The following is a 5,386-nucleotide window of genomic DNA, read 5'->3' as shown; positions in this document are numbered from 1 at the left end:
GGCTCCACTCCGTACACCCTCAGGGCTCCGATAATTTCTCCTCTTTCCCAGCCCTGACCCATAACCCGGGGTAGCCAAAGGGACCCATGGTCAATTGGGGGAGCAGGCTCGCCTGGTATGTTTTTGCTTTATAGGCTGTTGGTGAGCAAATTGAACAATAATTTTACCTAATAACAAATCAGGCCTGGCCATGCTGGAAAGGCCTTGCATCCATTGAGGTTTGTAGGTATTGAACAAGGACCGGTTTTGTTGTTTTAAAAGCTGCCTTGATACCCGAGCGTTCCCCGGCATTACCCAACCCACTCCGTGTTGCAGTGATGCTCAGCTACGAGTGCGCGTTCAGTGCATCCGCTGGCTGAGGCAGTTTTACTTTTGGCCGTTACTCGTCGTTTACACAGCAGCCAGGAGGTGGAGTTTAGCTACCGCCCCGTGTTCCATGTTGCTTTCAGGTTCTTTCGACTTATTTGTGCCAAGTTTGTAGGAGTATTTGCCTGCTTGTGAATGAGACTATTCTGCAGTTGTGACAAGGAACTTAACTTATTGTTAATTACCTTTAGGGTGATAGGGTTTATCATTTTGGTTTTAAAACCAATATTGTTTAATATGGTGTTTACTACGTTTTGTTTTGCCGAGCGTGGATGTGGTTTTATTCAGGCCGTTACAATAGGAAGGGAGTAGGGTGAACATTCAGGTTCCAATTTAGACACATTTAGCTGAGTTTAATTTATACCAATTTTTATTTTTACTAATAGGGGATTGAACAAAACTTTTACTGGATCTCTTTGGGTTACAAACAATTTGTTTGGTTTTTTATTTTAATTGGGGCACCTTTTTCGAATGCCTAGTTCCTGGTCCAGGTTCTGGAACATGTGTCCGGGAACCATAGGTTCCATTCACTACGGGGTATGGGACAGTACCCCCCAATAACTGGTCATATTGGTTTTGTTTTAATCGGCTTATTTTATTGATATGGTAATTGTGGGAAGCTGGATCGTCAGGTGCTATTCCCATCGGACTCTTCTATTTTAACCCTTATTTGTTAGTGGTTTGGTGTTTTTGTGGTGTTTATAAGGTGAACTTTAAGGTCCACTTCCCCTTCCCAGGCATATACCTTGGTATTTCCTCAGGGTTTTAAGAGTTGGCTGGTGTTTTTATTAGCCCATTTCATGAGGATCCCTGGATTACAGGCAGGAATCCATGACTGGCTGGCGGGAAGTGAATTATTCCTTAAAGATTGGCTTATGAGGAAGGCTGCATTTTTTCCCATGATCACGCTAATTATCTGGGCACTGAACGTTCCCAGAAGCAGGTGACGCCAGACCTGACCCTGGAGTCTCATTTCCTGGGGGTTAAGGTGGTGATGGTTAAGCAGCGCCTCGTGCTCAGGTTCCAGGAAGTTCTTTTTTTGCAAAGAATTTAAACATTATTATTTCTGTAAACAGTTGAATTGGTGAAACATGGACCCCTTTCAGTTTTCCATCATTTCCACTGCAGTATACCAACGGGCTAAGGCAGTCCACTGTGGAGTAAGGGCCTATCCATTTTGATTTTAGTGAGTGGTTTCTTTAGTTTTTTTATTTTAAGGTACATGACTTGGTCCCCTGTTTCCCATAAGGCTGCCCCTCACCGCGGTGGTGTTATCCACCCAGAGCATTATGGGTACACGAGAGAGGGGAAGGATGCTGGGCCGCGGCTCCCCCTCCCACCCGGCTGGGGCGGGGTTACAGCACGGCTGGTACATGGACACTGTGCGTGCACTCAGCCCACGAGCACACGTGCACTCACCCACACACTCACACGCAGCTCGCACGATGGCTGTACGCGCTCCGCAGCATGACACCTGCCCCAGCCAAGCTCACTGGGCCTTTGTCCCTTCCTCTCCATCATCAGCCGGGCAGGCTGCAGGGGACAAAGGGCAGGAAAGCCCCACCCCACAGGGAGATCTCGCCCGGCCCGCCGGGAGCCTGGGCCGGGACCCGGCCAGCGAGGGGGAGAGACGAGGTGTTGAACTAGAGGGACTGGAACGACGGCTCAGCACGCGGCTGGCTCCACGCAGCTTGTTGACACTGGGCGAAGGTGAAATGGGACAAGGCCGAGCTCCCAGGGTCTCCAGCAGCAATGTCCCCTACCATGCGGGCCCGAGACCCCGGGTTCGATTCCCGGCTCTGCCACAGACTCTGTGTGACCCTGGCCCCGTCACGTAACCTCTCTGCGCCTCTGTCCCCAGCTGTGCCACGGAGACATGGCCCTGCCCTGCCCCACGGCAGGTGGGGGGTGAATGAGACAGAGGCGGGGCAGGTGCAGAGACTGGTGCGGGGCCGGTAAGCACCTGAGCAATGTGAAATGTCGCCCAACGGCCAGCCGGCAGAGCAGAGCCGGCCAGGGTTCCCAGTATGCACTAAGGGTGTGACTCTGACTCTGGTCTGGTTGCAGGAGCGTCCCCTGGCCAGCATGGGTCTGTTGGGCAAGGTCAGGGATGAATTCTCCTGCTCCCCTGACTGGGGTCTGCCCAGACCCCAAAACTGCCTCCCCAGCGCAGGGCTAAGAGCTGCTCCCAGTGCCTCCCTGGACCAGGCGGCTCTGTCCCTGCTCGGGGTCTCTGCAGGGGCTCAGTGCAGAGCGACCCTGCCCCTGTACGGAGCCTGCCGGGGCCTCTGCTCCTCTGACTCGGCGTGAGCCAGCCGCTCTTGGTGTGAACGCGGCACTCAGCCAGGCCGTCTGGACAGGCCGCAAGGAGAGGTTCAGGGTGCGGGGGGCTGGGCTGCAGGGCCAACGCGCACCCCAGCGAGTTCTGCAAACGAAGGGGGGAGCCCAGTGGATCTAGTTGCTCCCCTTACCCCCGCACAAGGGGAAGGTGGTTTGGGACCAGGCCTGGGGGATGAATGCACTAAAGATTGTGAGGTGCCCTGGTCCTGCAGGGTTAGAGATAAATGCCCAGCTCTGTCCGGCTGCTGCTACGCTCTGGGCTCCGATGATCTCCTGCGACAGGGAGTTCCACAGGGCGACCCATGGTGTCGCTCCGCAGGTCTCAGGGGAATTGCTGGGCAGCAGGGACACGGCCCAGATACGCCGACACGGGTCTCTGGACCCGCCGGCGTTGGCCCCGTCTCTCATGGCAGGCAGGGGGTGTCTCAAGGGCTGGGTTTAAAGCACTGACGAGTTTTATGTAAAGTGGTTGGTCGATTAAAGCTGCCTGGATTCCCGAGCTGTTTGTTTTCAAGGTGAAGTCAGAGCAGGGCCTCTGGGAAGGGAGCAGCGTGGGGAGCAGAGGATCCCTGCCCCACAGTGCCTGGCTCAGAAGCTGTACGAGGAAATAGCTGGCTGCAGGGGGGTGGTGGGGGGCGCTGGCTGCAGAGGGGAAGTGGGGGGCGCTGGCAGCAGAGGTGGGGGGGCACAGGGAAAGCTGCGCCCTATGAGAAGAGGCTGAAAGCTGCATCCCACCTGGCCCTTCCTGACCCTTGGATCCAGGCCAGGGCTGTCCCCTGCAGCCTGTCCCCAGGCTCCAGCCTTCACCGGCCCCAGCCCTGGGTACACAGGAGAGAAGCTGAATTTGCATTCGGGGCAAAATTTATCAGAGTTCGACAAATTTTGGGGGGGGAATGTTGTGGGGCAATGGAGCAGCCAGGGGAAGCAGCAGCCGGGGGAAGGGGCAGCCGGGGGTAAGGGGAAAGCGGCAGCTGGGGGAAGGGGGAAGCTGCTCTCCATTATCCCGTTACCCCCTTTTTTCTAGTGGCGAGAAAAGGTTTAAAACATGAGAAAAGGTGATTTCACCGCCCCCCCCATGAAAATGTTCATCCAAAATAGAAATGGTCACAGAAAACTCTGAACCAAAGAAAACCAGTTCATTTCCACTCCAGCATTTCATGAACACGAATACCCCTCCCCTGCCAATGCACCAGTCACAGCCCAGCACAGCCCCCTCCCCGGGGAATGGGGGCTCCATTGCCCTGGGATGGGCCAGGGGCTCTGGGGTCTGTGGGGGGCTCAGAGGGGCTGGATCACCCCATTGCCCTGGGATGGGCCAGGGGGCTCTGGTGTCTGGGGGGTGGTCAGAGGGGCTGGGTCACCCCATTACTCTGGGATGGGCCGGGGGGCTCTGGGGTCTGTGGGGGGCTCCAAGGGGCTGGGTTACCCCATTGCTCTGGGATGGGCCGAGGGGCTCTGGGGGGCTCAGAGTGGCTGGGTCACCCCATTGCTCTGTGATGGCTCATGCCCTGCTGGGATTCCCCCCAGTAAAGCTGCAGTCTATTGACGAGACAACCCTTCGTAACTGTCCCTGCCCCAGTGGTGCCCCCTGCCTGTGGGGCAGAGCGGCTGTTGCAGCTGGGGACACCAATAAGCCCATCTAACCTGGTCTCCCTCCTGCCCTGCTGGCCCAGGTGAGACCAACGGGCCCAGGTAACCCCTGCCCCCTCTCAGATCCCACCCTGGGCGCAGAGACACAGTGTGCGTGGAAATATCCCCCGCGTTGCTCTCTGACCCCCGCCGCTCCAGGCTTATCCCCTGACGCAGGGCAGCTCGGACCCCTGGGCGCTCTGCCCGGTTAGAGCAGGGCGCCCTCCTTCACCATAAAGTGCCGGGTGCCAGGGTGAACCCTGCGGCGCTCTCGGCTCCAGTGAGATCTGGTGGCAGAGAGTCCCACGGGGCGGGGGAGATTCTGCCCTTTGTGTCATTGTCACACTCGCTGCTCCCCACTTCTTAAAGAGTCCCTGGCTCAGGACGGCCTCCCCCCAGGAACGTGGGAGTAGCCATGCCCCCCCCCCCCAGATAGCCATCCTCTGCCAGCAAACACCAGGGCGGGGATAAAGCTGTGTCCAACCCGAAGGGCCAGTTCTCAGTTTGGTCCCCTTGGCTGGGAGCCAGGACTCCTGGGTTCCGTCCCCAGCGCTGGGAGGGCAGCGGGGTGGAGTGGGTTAGAGCTCGGGGGGTCTAGGAGCCAGGACTCCTGGGTTCCGTCCCCAGCGCTGGGAGGGCAGCGGGGTGGAGTGGGTTAGAGCTCGGGGGGTCTAGGAGCCAGGACTCCTGGGTTCCGTCCCCAGCGCTGGGAGGGCAGCGGGGTGGAGTGGGTTAGAGCTCGGGGGGTCTAGGAGCCAGGACTCCCGGGGCTCCAGGCCGTCCCTGGCCCGGCGCCAGCTGGCTCTGGCAATGGGGGGCTTGTTTGTGCCCCCCCAGCTCCTCCGGGGGCTGCTCCACCCTCGCCCCTCGGAGGGTCCGCAACCTTCGTCAGCTTCCCAGCCGGGGGTCGCTCCTGGGCCCCCTTTGCGCCCCATGGTGCCCGGTGCCCTGCCCCAGAGCAGGTCCAGCCCCTCCCACGAGTCCCCGAGTCCCCGCCCCGCCCGCAGCGCGGCCCCGGCCCCTCGCCCCCACCCCCAAGTATGGGGCCCGC

Source organism: Lepidochelys olivacea, assembly GCF_965140295.1.
Source record: "Lepidochelys olivacea isolate rLepOli2 genome assembly, chromosome: 14".
Taxonomy (NCBI): Eukaryota; Metazoa; Chordata; order Testudines; family Cheloniidae; genus Lepidochelys; species Lepidochelys olivacea.
Note: the sequence above shows the minus strand (reverse complement) of the source record.